The sequence below is a fragment of the Schistocerca americana genome, chromosome 6 (genome assembly GCF_021461395.2).
Source record: "Schistocerca americana isolate TAMUIC-IGC-003095 chromosome 6, iqSchAmer2.1, whole genome shotgun sequence".
Lineage (NCBI taxonomy): Eukaryota > Metazoa > Arthropoda > Insecta > Orthoptera > Acrididae > Schistocerca > Schistocerca americana.
This window is the reverse complement of record NC_060124.1, coordinates 48,491,698-48,509,113: the sequence shown is the minus strand read 5'-3', so window position 1 is coordinate 48,509,113 and position 17,416 is coordinate 48,491,698. Positions and strand designations below refer to the sequence as shown.

Below are 17,416 nucleotides of genomic sequence, written 5' to 3'. Positions count from 1 at the left end.
TTTAGTAACATTAACTTTGTTTTAAATAAATTGCCTGTTATTTTCGTAAAAGCATCTGACTTAGGAGAAAAAAACCAAGCGAATCAAATGAGCAGCTCACGCTTAAAGAGTGACAGCCATATTAGTATGAAAAGCTTTATAAGATACTACAGCAGTTATTTCAGTTTAATACAGATCAACAGGTATTCGACCATTTCTCAGTGGTGATGTGAACACCCTTCTATAATTAGTCAAACACAAAAAATGACTAACTGCCAACGCTTTCTCTCATAGTCATTTGAATGACGTGCAGTTCGAAAGATGTGAAAATGTATGATTCATCAAGTACGTAAAGCTTCCTACTTCGACTTAATACTCGCTAAAATTTGGTTGTATAACAAGAAAAAATTCAGAATGAGATTTTCACTTTGCAGCGGAGTGTGCGCTGATATGAAATTTCCTGGCAGATTAAAACTGTGTGCCCGACCGAGACTCGAACTCGGGACCTTTGCCTATCGCGGGCAAGTGCTCTACCAACTGAGCTACCGAAGCACGACTCACGCCCGGTACTCACAGCTTTACTTCTGCCAGTACCTCGTGTACTACCTTCCAAACATTACAGAAGCTCATTCTGGAAACATCCCGCAGGCTGTGGCCAAGCCATGTCTCCGCAATATCCTTTCTTTCAGGAGTGCTAGTTCTGCAAGGTTCGCAGGAGAGCTTCTGTAAAGTTTGGAAGGTAGGAGACGAGGTACTGGCAGAAGTAAAGCTGTGAGTACGGGGCGTGAGTCGTGCTTCGGTAGCTCAGTTGGTAGAGCACTTGCCCGCGAAAGGCAAAGGTCCCGAGTTCGAGTCTCGGTCGGAGACACAGTTTTAATCTGCCAGGAAGTTTCATATCAGCGCACACTCCGCTGTAGAGTGAAAATCTCATTCTGGAAACATCCCCCAGGCTGTGGCCAAGCCATGTCTCCGCAATATCCTTTCTTTCAGGAGTGCTAGTTCTGCAAGGTTCGCAGGAGAGCTTCCGTAAAGTTTGGAAGGTAGGAGACGAGGTACTGGCAGAAGTAAAGCTGTGAGTACCGGGCGTGAGTCGTGCTTCGGTAGCTCAGTTGGTAGAGCACTTGCCCGCGAGAGGCAAAGGTCCCGAGTTCGAGTCTCGGTCGGGCACACAGTTTTAATCTGCCAGGAAGTTTGAAGAAGAAATTAACTTTACAGCGTCCACCACATAGTATCTACACCCAGAAACCGCAGCTAAGACGTACCTTAATTGCTGAAAATATAATGTATTGCTGCAAGTATGGGAAAATATCTGAGAACTGAAATACTTTTCGAACCTTGTCATGTGTAACCGTAGTTAGAAAAAGGTGACGCCTAGCAACAAGTGAAAACGACAAAAAAGAAAAGAAAAGGTTCAAGTGGCTCTGAGCACTATGGGACTTAACTTCTGAGGTCATCAGTCCCCTAGACTGAGAACTACTTAAACCTTACTAACCTAAGGACATCACACGCATCCGTGTCCGAGGCAGGATTCGAACCTGCGACCGTAGCAGCAGCACAGATCCGGATTGAAGCGCCTAGAGCAGCTCGGCTAGAGAGACCGGCTGAAAACGACCGGGCGATAGATAAGACACACTCCAATATGCTCATAAATATTCAGTAAATGACTCAGGAAGTCTGAAATGAAAAGAAACGTCTGTTACTAGATTATACAGTTGGTTGTAAATTAAGTGAACACAACGTACAAGCCACCTGACATTCTTACAACAAGTGCACCCATCTCGGAAGTACCAGCAATCACAAAGACATGCAAATATGTACACGACCACAGCAAAACCATAGAGTGAGCTAAACTGATGAGTATAAATTTCTGATCATGTGACAAGATTCTGTAACCACCTTCAAGCCTACTAAATTCACAAAGACACCTAACCATTATGAGAACGCGAGCATCGATACTAGCTCACTTACGCAGTTCATGGGAAGTACAGCACACGAAGTAAATTAAACGTTTCCGTGAGACGGGAATCACACAAATGAATTAACAGGAAACCTTGAATATGAGTAACGACTTCGAACAGCTGTAAATAAAGGAAACCTTCTCACCGATACCATGGACACTCTGCCACCACATACAAAGCTAGCCAAACCTTCCAGCCATATCAATTGTCCCGGAACGAGTGTGTATTTCAAAGTTATTAATAAACCAGGTCTCCCAACCACCAGCCGATCACCCAGAAATTGGTGACTGATACCTTTTGCCCATCATATCAGAGGGAAAAGCTTAAGAATCTTTACTGCAATATCTATATTGGTTACTGAAACCTCTTGGCAAAATATCAGCAAAGAGAAGTTCGCGAGGTTCTCGAATCACAATACTGAGGAACTGAAATTGGCCGTTTAACAGGCCCCGCCCCAAAAAAAAAAAAAAAAAAAAAAAAATCTGCTACAGGGCGGGTTCAAATGGGTCTTAGCACTATGGGACTTAACTTCTGAAGTCATCAGTCACCTAGAACTTAGAAATACTTAAACCTAACTAACCTAAGGACTTCACACACATCCATGCCCGATGCAGGATTCAAACCTGCGACCGTAGCGGGCACGCGGTACCAAACTGAAGCGCTTAGAACCGCACGGCCACACCAGCCAGCTGCTACAGGGAACTAACCAAAATTTGAAGGCATAGTCTTAAGACTTAAACCTACTTGAAGAATATCTGTCGGTATCAACAGCTCTAAATCCGTCGACTACTGTTGTTTAAAGCTGTGTGTAAAATACAATGATTGTAATTAAGTAATACATTATTGAAAGATATTTTGGAACGACTGCGTCTCTAGGTCTTTGACTACGAGAAGCGTCTGTAATTGGCTGTACAGTGGAGATGCGTAATCTACCATAAAACACACCGATAAAGACGGATTCGTAGTAGACTGTGTTCTGGAAGTCAATTTAGGTGCTTCCTTCGCCGAAACAGCTCCGGTGTATGCAGGCGAAAGTGGCGCAAGACGCCACCAACAAACCCGCAGCCAAACACCCCCCTCCCCCCCCCCCCCCCCGGGTGACCTGTTTTCTTCGTGGCCTGTCTGTGGAGGCAGGGGAGAGGACCACACAGGCTAAGAAAAACAGGCCTGCCCCCCAAGATAAACATTTGATATACGCTGCGCGGCGCAGCGTGGTAGCTTTCTGTTGCCACGGGGCACAAAGGGGGCGCCAGCGGAACACAAACGGAAGCCGGAAACATTAATGAAATGCCGGCTGCGACCGCGCTTGCCCTGTCTGGCACACACAGACTCACACACACTGCGCGCTTCGTCCGCGTTTGCTCTTGTACGGCTTAGCGGAAGTGAGCTCTGGCGAGGTACGTGAGAAGCGCAGAAGACCAGCTGTCTGGTTGCGGCAGAGATTTCTAGAACTCTCGGAGGCTAATGGGCCAGCCGTGCGCAAATGCAACAGCAGTGGTTTAGATCGGATTAGCTCCGTAGTTGTTTCTCAAAGAGGCAAACTGGCCAAAAGCTAGTATACATGAGCTAAGTCACTCTTTAGCGCTCATCTTGGGATTATTTTGTGCACAGATTCACGATCTCCAACTGCATCAACAGAAACCTGATTCTGTGATGTGGACATTGCTTCTACTACTCAGGTATTCCCCCCCCCCCATCATGAACCATGGACCTTGCCGTTGGTGGGGAGGCTTCCCTGCCTCAGCGATACAGATAGCCGTACCGTAGGTGCAACCACAACGGAGGGGTATCTGTTGAGAGGCCAGACAAACGTATGGTTCCTGAAGAGGGGCAGCAGCCTTTTCAGTAGTTGCAAGGGCAACAGTCTGGATGATTGACTGATCTGGCCTTGTAACAATAACCAAAACGGCCTTGCTGTGCTGGTACTGCGAATGGCTGAAAGCAAGGGGAAACTACAGCCGTAATTTTTCCCGAGGGCATGCAGCTTTACTGTATGATTGAATGATGATGGCGTCCTCTTGGGTAAAATATTCCGGAGGTAAAACAGTCCCCCATTCGGATCTCCGGGCGGGGACTACTCAAAAAAATGTCATTATCAGGAGAAAGAAAACTGGCATTCTACGGATCGGAGCGTGGAATGTCAGATCCCTTAATCGGGCAGGTAGGTTAGAAAATTTAAAAAAGGAAATGGATAGGTTAAAGTTAGATATAGTGGGAATTAGTGAAGTTCGGTGGCAGGAGGAACAAGACTTCTGGTCAGGTGACTACAGGGTTATAAACACAAATAGGGGTAAAGCAGGAGTAGGTTTAAGAATGAATAGCAAAATAGAAATGCGGGTAAGCTACTAGAAACAGCATACTGAACGCATTATTGTGGCCAAGATAGATACGAAGCAAACACCTACTACAGTAGTACAAGTTTATATGCCAACTAGCTCTGCAGATGACGAAGAAATTGAAGAAATGTATGATGAAATAAAAGAAATTATTCAGATAGTGAAGGGAGACGAAAATTTAATAGTCATGGGTGACTGGAATTCGAGTGTAGGAAAAGGGAGAGAAGGAAACGTAGTAGATAAATATGGATTGAGGCTACGAAATGAAAGAGGAAGCCGCCTGGTAGAATTTTGCACAGAGCAAAACGTAATCATAGCTAACACTTGGTTTAAGAATCATGAAAGAAGATTGTATACATGGAAGAACCCTGGAGATACTAAAAGGTATCAGATAGATTATATAATGGTAAGACAGAGATTTAGGAACCAGGTTTTAAATTGTAAGACATTTCCAGGGGCAGATGTGGACTCTGACCACAATCTATTGGTTATGACCTGTAGATTAAAACTGAAGAAACTGCAAAAAGGTGGGAATTTAAGGAGATGGGACCTGGATAAACTGAAAGAACCAGAGATTGTACAGAGTATCAGGGAGAGCATAAGGGAACAATTGACAGGAATGGGGGAAAGAAATACAGTAGAAGAGGAATGGGTAGCTTTGAGGGATGAAGTAGTGAAGGTAGCAGAGGATCAAGTAGGTAAAAAGACGAGGGCTAGTAGAAATCCTTGGGTAACAGAAGAAATATTGAATTTAATTGATGAAAGGAGAAAATATAAATATGCAGTAAATGAAGCAGGCAAAAAAGAATACAAACGTCTCAAAAATGAGATCGACAGGAAGTGCAAAATGGCTAAGCAGGGATGGCTAGAGGACAAATGTAAGGATGTAAAGGCTTATCTCACTAGGGGTAAGACAGATACTGCCTACAGGAAAATTAAAGAGACCTTTGGAGATAAGAGAACGACTTGTATGAATATCAAGAGCTCAGATGGAAACCCAGTTCTAAGCAAAGAGGGAAAGCAGAAAGGTGGAAGGAGTGTATAGAGGGTCTATACAAGGGCGATGTACTTGAGGACAATATTATGGAAATGGAAGAGGATGTAGATGAAGATGAAATGGGAGATACGATACTGCGTGAAGAGTTTGACAGGGCACTGAAAGACCTGAGTCGAAACAAGGCCCCCGGAGTAGACAACATTCCATTGGAGCTTCTGACGGCCCTGGGAGAGGCAGTCCTGACAAAACTCTACCATCTGGTGAGCAAGATGTATGAAACAGGCGAAATACCCTCAGACTTCAAGAAGAATATAATAATTCCAATCCCAAAGAAAGCAGGTGTTGACAGATGTGAAAATTTCCGAACTATCAGTTTAATAAGTCACAGCTGCAAAATACTAAAACGAATTCTTTACAGACGAATGGAAAAACTAGTAGAAGCCAACCTCGTGGAAGATCAGTTTGGATTCCGTAGAAACACTGGAACACGTGAGGCAATACTGACCTTACGACTTATCTTAGAAGAAAGATTAAGGAAAGGCAAACCTACGTTTCTATCATTTGTAGACTTAGAGAAAGCTTTTGACAATGTTGACTGGAATACTCTCTTTCAAATTCTAAAGGTGGCAGGGGTAAAATACAGGGAGCGAAAGGCTATTTACAATTTGTACAGAAACCAGATGGCAGTTATAAGAGTCGAGGGACATGAAAGGGAAGCATTGGTTGGGAAGGGAGTAAGACAGGATTGTAGCCTCTCCCCGATGTTGTTCAGTCTGTATATTGAGCAAGCAGTAAAGGAAACAAAAGAAAAATTCGGAGTAGGTATTAAAATCCATGGAGAAGAAATAAAAACTTTGAGGTTCGCCGATGACATTGTAATTCTGTCAGAGACAGCAAAGGACTTGGAAGAGCAGTTGAACGCAATGGACAGTGTCTTGAAAGGAGGATATAAGATGAACATCAACAAAAGCAAAACGAGGATAATGGAACGTAGTCGAATTAAGTCGGGTGATGCTGAGGGAATTAGATTAGGAAATGAGACACTTAAAGTAGTAAAGGAGTTTTGCTATTTGGGGAGCAAAATAACTGATGATGGTCGAAGTAGAGAGGATATAAAATGTAGATTGGCAATGGCAAGGAAAGCGTTTCTGAAGAAGAGAAATTTGTTAACATCATTTATAGATTTAAGTGTCAGGAAGTCGTTTCTGAAAGTATTTGTATGGAGTGCAGCCATGTATGGAAGTGAAACACGGACGATAAATAGTTTGGACAAGAAGAGAATAGAAGCTTTCGAAATGTGGTGCTACAGAAGAATGCTAAAGATTAGATGGGTAGATCACATAACTAATGAGGAAGTATTGAATAGGATTGGGGAGAAGAGAAGTTTGTGGCACAACTTGACCAGAAGAAGGGATCGGTTGGTAGGACATGTTCTGAGGCATCAAGGGATCACCAATTTAGTATTGGAGGGCAGCGTGGAGGGTAAAAATCGTAGAGGGAGAGCAAGAGGTGAATACACTAAGCAGATTCAGAAGGATGTAGGTTGCAGTGGGTACTGGGAGATGAAGAAGCTTGCACAGGATAGAGTAGCATGGAGAGCTGCATCAAACCAGTCTCAAGACTGAAGACCACAATAACAACAACTCAGGTATTCTGGCTTGGAACTCTCATATTCACTATTCCAGCCGTTTCATTATATGCAGTGGCACTAAATGAAACATGCTCCCAGTAAAGCACGGTCCCAGAATCGAAGATACAAGCAATACGCATACAACTACACTTATGTTCCAATATTTTTTTTTCTTCGAACCAAATGAGGTGGCGCAGTGGTTAGCATACGGATGATGATCATGTCTGGTTCGTTGGGCGCTCAACTGCGTGGTCATCAGTGCCTGTACGAAGTCCCAGGTTAGCATAGGGGAGTCGCATTAGCCTTAAACCCACGTCCGGCCATCCTGATTAAAGTTTTCTGTGATTTTCCTAAACCGCTTCAGGCAAATGCCCGCTCCTTTGAAACGATACACCCGTCTTCCTTCCCCATTCTTCCCTAATCAGATGGGACCACTGTCCTTCTACAAATTAACAAACCAATGTTTTTTTTGCGCTGTTGCCAAATTTTTGCCCATCTCCTGTAGTTCTGATGTATTCCTCTCGGGGTATCTACGAGCCACCGTTTGTAAGTAGCGGTGATGTAGGGACCACAACGAGGTAATTCTAAACTGTTTGTGTATCAGGACAGCAGTTGAATGTTCGAGTGACAGCACCATGGTGTACGCAAATACAGCCGTCAATATACTGTAGTAAATGTTCAAATGTGTGTGAGTTCGTATGGGACCAAATTGTTGAGTTGAAACTAAGTTACCCTAAACACAACAGACACACCCATGGCAACGCTTCTGGCGGAGAAGTGACATTGGGCTTGTGCTCAATGCTCGAAACGTTTCTAGGCTGCATGTCAACAGGCTGAACTGTGTAGATGGGTTATAATGTGCCTTTCAGAATTGGAGACGCAGTGTACTCTGCCGAACTGCACTATCAATGCAATTTCCTTTTTTAATAGATAAGTGGAATTTCTTCTTATTAAAAAATTAGTTAAAACGAGATATCCGATGAAAAACTACCAGCTACGGAAGTCAAGAGCATGTTGATAAACTGTTTTAAGCAACTTTTAAGTGTGACAGAAAAATTCAGTATAGTGTATGAATGTAAGAACTGTACATTCCCTGATATGGGTATATAATTTTGTAAATTATGTCGTTCTATGCAACCACATAATTTAGGTCAGCAATCAGAAACTGCTTTCAGTGGCCAGACTATGATTGGCATATCGTATAATTTCCATGTACAGCACACTTTACGAAAAGATAGAAGATGGAAAACTGAAGAAAGGTTAAGACTGAATACCCGCTGACGTAGGTGTCGTTACGGAGTGACCACGATCCCAATTTAGCGGGGATGGGCCTTTGCCCTAGTGGATGTTGGGAAAGTAAGGAAAACCGAAATATTGAGTTATCAGGGATCCGTACTGAGCTGTTCTTTGCTCGGTCTAGAGGACGTAACCCCAGCCAAACGAAAGGCAAGTGACTAACTGTAAGAAACCTAGCTAGGCCGAATTAGGACATACCATCTCAAATCTACAACTATGGCAATGCAATGTTTGACTCAAAAGAAAAGTCACGTTCAGTATTAGGACTAGCTGTCAAGCCACACGAGGTAGCCACGCGGTCGCAGGCATCTTGTCACGGTGCGCTCGGCTTCCCCCTTCGGAGGTCGAGTCCTCCCTGGGCATGGGGCATTGGTATTTCACTTCTAATGGTCTCCTGTAAGGCTAGTAAACTGAGCCCGAGGGGGTCGTTTCGGTCTCCATACGATCACTTTCTGCTGTTTACAATGGATGCGGATTAGCAGAGTGGTTGAATTCTGCACTCGAATCGTTGTCTCTTCACCTCACTATTATGCTTGGATGCTTTCTATCAATAATAGTAGAGGCTTGCTAAGTTTGCAAAAAGTCTCTCTAGAGGATATCAATGGGATTCGCTGATGGCATTACAACACCAGTGAAAGCGAGGAAGATTTATGGACTTAATCATTGTTGTTACAATTTTGCGTCATCTGTATTCTAACCGGCAGGAATTCCTCTCCTGTGCTACCCTATTAATCTCAGAATAATTTTTGCATCGTATATACCGAGTTACTTGCTGGATGTTTTCCAATCTCCATCTTCCCCTGCAGTTTTTTTCCTTCTACAGCAGAAGTTATTCCCCGAAATCTTAACAAATGTCCTGTCATCCTGTTCGTTCTCCTTGTCAGGATTATTCATCCACTTCTTTCTTCGCCAGTTCTTGCATAACATTGAACTGATGGGGAGCTATGATTTAGTAGCAGTAAGATGCTGAGCGAGTGTAAAATAATATCTGGAAGAAAATTATTTGTTTACATACTACGGAGGCCGGTTTTCAATTTGTGAAATCAAAAACCATTTGTTCATATCCTTATTTTATTAAAGTTTTCTCAACCTACAGTTTCTGTAATACACAACGGCAGATAACTGGAAATTATATACACTTCTGTGACATAGAGAATAGGCTGTAGTACTGATAAAGACCAAAACCCATCGGTGAAAGGATTAACAGCAGTGAAGCAGCCGGGGGAACGTTATCGCGCTACTATGTACAGTAGCAACAATTCTGTAAAAACTGATAACGGGTACTTGAAACTTGATAAACTTTACACGACTGAAAAACAGACCGAGCAGACTGTAACATCAATATTTATCAAGTAGAATTAATAGTGTAAATTAGAAGTGAAAGTGACATGCGCATCTGTTAATAAACCAGAGGGGATTGTTTTCCCGCTAGTTTGTACAATCATGTACAAAATTTTAAACGTCCACTTCTGTGAAGCAAACTTTTACATAAGAAAATATGAATAGCTTAGGTGAGAAAATTAATTCAAAAATGAATTTTAAAATTTTTGATGCTCGGCTCTGTAGCAGCCAGAGAGAATTACTATTTCACTAATGAGCGGAATGGAAGGAAACTGAAAATTTGAAATAAGATACACCCCTATTTAGCAGTTTTTTGTATCAAAAAACATCAGTGACATAGATGAGAAAATTGGTATTAAAACGCCTTAAATTCACATACACCGTTGTGTAGCAGCCAATAGGAACTTTTATTTCAGTAATATCCAAAACCATAGAAAGAACAAATTTTAAAATAAAGTGCACGTATGTCAAGCAGACTTTTGCATCAACAAATATCAGTCACATAGATGAGAAAACTAGCATTAAAAAACCTTATCTTCACATACACACCTGTAAAGCATCCAGGTGAAATACTATGTCACTAATATGTGTAATCACAGAAAACAGAAAATTTAAAGTAACATATACTACTGTAAAGCATACTGAGAGCGTTACCAACCACTTTTATGAGCAAAAAGATCACAAGCAACAGGAGGGTGTAGACCACATTAGTTAGTCCGTTTTAGTAACGGCTTAATTTTGGTCCACCTCCAAGAGAGTTGTTCGACAACTTCTAAAACGTACACACAGAATACTTACTTACTTACATATACTGGCCACACAAACCGCAGCCTGTCCTTGGTCTCACTCAACCTTCCACACTTTCCTGTCATCTGCATCTTCATCTTCCAGTCCCAGTATCTGCATGTATCCCATTGTGTTATCCCTGCACCTCATTCTCGGCCGTCACAGTGGTCTCTTTCCTTCAGCTTCTCCATCCATTACAGCCTTTATTACCGTGTTCTACCCTCTCCTTCTCACATGTCCGTATCATCTTAGTTTCTTAATTTTTACACTCGCTACAACGTCATGCAGTATGTATAATTGTCTGGGTTATCTGTTTTTCCTTGTTCTCCACTGTTCATTTTCTTTCACTGGTCCATATATTTTTCTCAGTACTTTATTTTCAAAAGCGATAAGTTTTTTCTCTTTGTCAAGGTCCATGTCTCACGTGCACAGAACACTACTGGCTTGATGATAGTCTGATATATTCTTATTTTTGCCTGCCTAGATAGTAACGTCGATCTTACGATGTTGTGCATAGCTCCTAGACATCTTCCCCCCGCTTGAATTCCTGTTACTACCTGTTGTTCTATCAGGTTTGGTTGGTTTATGTTGATACCGAGGTACGTGAATGTTTCTGTCTTCTGCGTTGTTAAGTTTCCGATCTTTAGATGGTTTGATCCCAAATTAGCTCTTCTTCCTACTACCATGAATTTTGTTTCACTTTCGTTTATACTTAGACCTACTTTCTTTCTTTCTTCCATTAGCAAAGTCCCATGTTTCTCCAGTTCTTCCATGTTTTTTTCTATCAGCACAATATCATCCGCAAAATCCAGAACATTTATCTTCTTCCCTATGATTAGTCCTCCGCTTTCACATGTTACTCTCCTCAGGGTGTTGTTGAGAGCCAAATTGAACTGTGTAGGTGGTGATATCTCACTGCTTCACTCCTGTTTTTACTTCAAATGCTTCTAAGAACTCCCTCTGTACTTCCACTCTGCCCTTTGATTCCATTTATCAGCTTGTCAGGTATCCCATACTCTGCCATTAGCCCCCTCATTTCCTCTCTTACTATACTGTCATATGCTTTTTTGAAATCTATAAACAGGCAAAAGGTATCACTGTTGTGCTCCCAATTCTTATCTAATATTTGTCTTAATGTGAATATTCAGTCAATTGTTGATTTACCTTTTCTGAATCCTGTTTGTGCTGTGTCTAATATTTCCTCGATGTATTGGTGGAACTTGTTCAGTATAATTCTTTATATTACTTTATAGCATGTGTATAGGAGAGATATCCCTTTGTAGTCCTGTGTCAGCATTTTGGCTCCTTTCTTGTATATGGGACAAACAGCAACAGTTTTCCATTCCTCTGGCATTACTTCTTTTCTCCATACCTCTTTTATCAGTTCGGCTAACCATTCATGTAGCTTCTCTCCCCCTTCTTTGATGAGCTCTGCTGATGTCATGATCGTGCCACGGGCTATCCCATTTTTTAGTCTTTTTATTGTCTTCTTCACCTCCATTAGAATTGGTTCCTCGACTAATGGTTGTACGTTCTGATTATTTTCTGCCACCTTTTCATTGTTTTAGGTATTTACCGGGTTGTCCAGCAGTTCATTGAAGTATATCCTCCAGTTCTCTAACTTTGTTTCATTCGTAGTGATCAGTTTTCCATTCTCGTCCTTCATTATCACAGCCCTAGCTCTGTACTCTTTTCTATAGCTATTCATTGTCCTGTGAAACTGTTTACTATTGCTCTGGTTATAGTCCTCCTCAGCCTTCTCTATCTGTTTATATATGAATGCTCTTTTCTCTCGCTTTATTCATTTCTGCCGTGGCTTTCCTGTATGTTATTTGGATTTCATGGTTGTTATTATTCATCGTTGCCTATCTGGCTTTCTTCCTGTCCGGCACTGCTATTCTATATGTTTCATTGAACCATGATTTGCGCTTTATATTGCTATTATTATTATCATCTCCTAGTAGTTCATGCTCTGCCTCCCTCATAACTGTTGTCATCTTCTTCCGTATTGTGCTCATATCTTCATCTTCTTTTCTATCGTTGTCATTCTCTAATTCAGCGAATCTATTTTTAAGTTTAATCGTAAACTCTTTCTTCACCTCCTCCTCTTTTAGCCTACTCACATCTACTCTTTGGGTTCTTTTAAAACTGTTGTTCTACTTGGTGGTTTTGTTAATGATTGTTTCATCTTCATTAGCACAAAGAATGATGTGATTCTATCTCAGCCCCTCTCATGGCCCTAACATCTGTTATTGCCTTTTTATGTTTTTTCTCTATCAAAACATAGTCTGTTTGGTTCCTAGTTAAACCATCCGGTGAGGTCCATGTTGCTTTATGTATGTCTTTATGGGGGAATGATGTACTTGATATTTCCATGTTTCTGGCCGTGGCGAAGTTGATAAGCCTTATACCAGTATCATTTGATTCAATGTGAAGGCTAAACATGCCTATATTTAGATGCTGTTGCTGTTCTTGTCCTGTTTTGGCATTTAAGTCTCCCTGCACAATTTTAACCTCGTACTGTGGTAGTCTGGAGTACATTTGGTCTAAGGTGTCATAGAATTCTTCTTTCATGTCTTCCTCCTTGTCCCCAGTCGGGGCATTGACACTTATCAAAGAGATGTTTTTATATGTACTTTTGATTCTGATGTAGCATGATCCTTAAGTGACATTTTCTAGTGTCATAAAATTGGTTATTATTTTATTCTGAACCGCAAATCCTGTCCCAAATATGTGATGACCATGCTTGTTTCCGCTGTATATGATCGTGTAGTTTTTCTCGATGTGCGTACCTTGTCCAGGCCATCTTATCTCCTGCAGGGCTGTAATATCCATCATCATCAAGTATCTTTGTCTGTCGTGCAGCGTACAGTGAGTTTATGTTCCATGTACATATTTGTAGTCCTTTATTCATAAGCTTGGGTCGTTTTCCTTCAGATCCATTCCAATCCGAGGATGGGTATGAGTGTATAGGAACCCTTCAGTTTTTTTACAATGTAACGATTAACCCTCCCACTTTATCCGGGATTGGGACTGGCTGGAAGTCTAGTTTTCTTCCAGTTGTGGTTACACACACAGAATACAAATTAAATTCACTCAGCAAGTGAATGGCAGGCAGTAAGCCGACCCCCATCCCTGTACGCGCGTGAGAGCTACAACTGAGTCCATTTGGCTCCCTAGTAATATATACAGAGGCATTTAAATACAGGAAATGACAGACACCAAAACTTTAATTTAGAAAACGCATATGTCTTCTGAAATTGATGCAATATTTTGTGGTTAAGACAGGTTATTATTGCGAGGCTTCTGATCCGAATAAAGGCATCGGACATACACGGCCAGTAGAACCTTACGAATCAGTTTACTGTCAAATAACACACGACACTCAGAAATGGGCGGGCAACGGGCCGTTGTCTAGCGAATCGTGAACAAGGAGCTCACCGTCGTTCCTGCATCAGGACAAAGCGAATCATGGGCGGTGTTGTGGCCACGTCCACCATACAAGACAGCAGGAACATGGCCAAAATCTAGGATATGGCTCCTTTCCGCAAAGACAGGGCATAGTTGCAGCTTTCCAGCAGGCAATGCCTCTGCCCACGATGCACGCGTTTACCATACACACACGATGAGTGACCTCAACGGCTGTTAGCCGTAGTACCACTCGAGGCTTCAGTAAAACTGCCAAACCCCAGCAGACTACGTGTCAGCTGCGTCGGTGCTTAAATCCCTTGCCAAACCCCCAAGGCTCCAGCATTCGAATCGCCAAGGAAACGGTAATCACGCAACTGTAGACGAAGAGATTTCGCAAGCACAAGAGTCTATACAACTCCGTGTGTGGCTCAAGCTTCCTCATGCATTGTCCTATCAGTTTACCTACAAGGTAATTTTCAAAAACCTTCTTTAGCATCGCATCTCGAACGCTTAGATTTCATTATTTTCCAATTTTACCACAGACCATGATTCTATATCATACAATGACATTACCGAATGTACATACTCAGAAATTTCATCTTCGGATTAAGGCTGTTGTTTGATACCAACTGTCTTCCCTTGTCCAGAATAGCTCTCTTTCCCTGTGCTAGTGCTTTTTATTTATGATCTCTAGTTTTGACATGTAAATGTCGATAATTTCGTTTCCTCTCACTCGCTATTCTGTACTCATTAGGCTGTTCATTCCGTTCAACATTTCCCGTCATTATTGTTGCTTTTCACTAAGACCAGTAATGTCATTAACAAATCTTATTATTGGTTTCCTTTCGTCCTGAATTTCAGTCCTACACATTGCTTTTATTCTAGTCTTTCTTTCACCAGTGTGTACACTGAACATTAGGGATGAAGGACTACGTGGCTTTCGTACACTCCTCTAAGTCACAGCACTTCGTTCTTCTCCTTTGATTCATATTACCCTGTTGCTTCGCGTGTATATTGCATTTTACCCGTTTTTCCCTTTACGTTTATCACGGTTTTCTTAGAACTGCGACAACCTTGCACCATTTCACATTATCGAACGCATCTCTGGGTCGCCAAGGCCTATTAACGTGTCTGGATTTTTCTTGAGAATTGCTTCCATACTTCGCAACGTTAGAACTACCTCTCTGGTGCCCTTACCTTTCCGAAATCCTGACTAACCATCATCTAACAAATCCTCAGTTTTCTTCTACCTCCTTTTCTACATTATTCTGCTCAGCATCTTGGACGCATGAGCTTTCAGGCTAACTGTCCAGCCTTCCTGGATGATTTTGAAGAAGTACACCGCGGACTAGAGGTGTAGCAAATGATAGGAGTATAGCACAAAACTGGTCAAATGTATCACGGAGTGGCTGTACAGAGACGTTTCACCCATCTTGCACCTACGTTTGTCTCCCCCAACTTATTTAATTGCCCCTTTGGAGATACGCGTCCCTCTTCAACAGAACTGCATGTTTTTGTATACATTAGCCCAGTACGTACACCCATACAGAACATCAAATGCATCCCTTCATTCCTCAGTACCGCGGTATCCAATTCTTTGTACACTGATTTTTCTGGAGGAGTCTTAAACTTCAGATTACTCTTCATCATTATTAAATTACGAGGCGTATGGATAATTGCGTAGTAGCCGTATTGCTTGACTCCCCGCCCGCGACAAGGATTGTCACTTGCCTATCGTTTTCAATGTATTAAAGAAATAAAAAAATTAAATTAAGTAGTATAAGGCGTATAAAGTTTACAAAAATAAAAAATGTAAAATGTAAAAAATAAAATAAAAATAATAAAACAAAAATAATAAAACAAAATGAAATAAAAAACAACTTAAACATGCGTTGGGACACCAGCGAATGACTTCCGTGTTATTTGAGAGAACTCTAAAGGGAAAGACGAATCGGGGAAGACAGAGTTTGGAAAATGTCCAACAAATAGTTAAAGACCTAGGGAGCAGGTGCTACTCTCAGATAAAAGGGTTGGCATAGGAGAGGAATCCGTGGCTGGCCGCATGGAATCAGTGAGACGGATACTAATAAAAAAGGGCGTAAATTGGTAATTCGTACTAAAACTTAAATACTCAACATCATGTGTCTGTTATCTTATTTGTAATGAATCATAGCGAGAAATTTGATGTGATTGAAAATGGGTGCAAGGAAAACTAGAAAATCTTAAAACTAATACAAAAATATTGTGCATAGCCATTTTTTTTTTTTTTTTTTTGCATCAGACTGTATGTTTATTTCAAACAAAATTATTAATTCCATTCTTAAACAGATAATTTTGCTTAGTTTGGAAATATAAAGCAACATTATGACAAAAACGTCAACAAGCGTCCGTTGCCAAACCAGTGTCATCCCTTTGAACGTATGTAATTGTTTGTCTGTAACAAGCATTTAATTTTTTATGTCCGTGAACAGTAAAATCAGAAGCTATACAGTATCCTTGAAAAAATTTTGTACGGATAAATGAAATTAGTATTACTACTACTGTTACTACACATTAACAAGTAACAGCGTTCCAAATTACACCTTTTAATGGTAATACATCTGGTAGATTCACTACCATTATGTGTGTGTGTGTGTGTGTGTGTGTGTGTGTGTGTGTGTGTGTGTGTGTGTGTGTGTGTGTGCGTGTAATGGGGGCGAAATTAGCATTTGGTCTAAATTAAAAATACTCAATTACGCGCAGAAACACAAACACATGTAAGAAATGTAATTCATCTGTTGATCTGGGAATAAGAAAATAAGCCCAAAAAAGATTCTATTTTCTAATGTCTCTAAAAATTGCAGTAAATGGGAAGATATAAATGTACACTTCATACTACGTAGTGATAACTAACTAGGCTTTAATGCGGATTGATAAGAGCAACAAAGCAAGTGAAAATACTATCTTTAAACCTGCTGAAAGTTACGAGAAGATTCGAAGTAGATCGAATCCCCTATACTGACAAAGATAAAGTTAGTGGACAGTAGAGATGACAAAAATCCGACAAATTAAAGCCGATGCCGATATTTTAGTTCAGAATAATCGATACTTTTCGGGATCTGTTTCGTCTCGGTTATAAAAGTCTAATTTGTATTTTTTAGTTATAACCAGATAAAAAGCCGGTAGGGCTATATCAAGTCGCCATAACAGCCTTGCTAAAATGTTTGTTTTTTGAATAAAACTTTTTAAAAATGTGTACTGTTTATTCGAAAAATTTCCATTGCTTTGAAACATCAAGTTATTGAAGAAAATGGGAACAGCGATGGGTTCTATTTTAATAAAAAACGCCGACATCTGGAAACGAGCAACTAACACATGACATAAGAATCAGTACAGCATTGCTGAGACAAAATGCACCAGTTGTCCTTTCCTATCCTGGAGCCATGATCCTTTCGTTTTATGGGAGCAGAGTAGAGGGAGTGTGCCAGTCTTGACATTCGTGGCCCAAAATAATTTACCGTTGGTAGTTCTGTGGCTTTTGAAGTACTGGTATTTTTTCTGATGAAAGTAGGAAACTAACAGATCAACACATTATAGAAAGGGCAATTTTGAATTTATTGGACAGTACATATTGGCCAATGAGTTAATTCGTTACTGAAATTGTCTACTAATGGTTTCTGGTACATGTTATATTTGCCTGTCA

At 41.1% G+C, this 17,416-nt stretch overlaps 1 non-coding gene across 1 annotated transcript; it reads left to right on the top strand.

Annotated features, from left to right (window-relative positions):
- The first annotated feature begins 772 nt into the window (after window positions 1–772).
- On the top strand, window positions 773–847 carry Trnas-cga. The gene has a single exon. It is a non-coding gene; the product is annotated as a tRNA-Ser (tRNA).
- The last annotated feature ends 16,569 nt before the right edge of the window (window positions 848–17,416 follow it).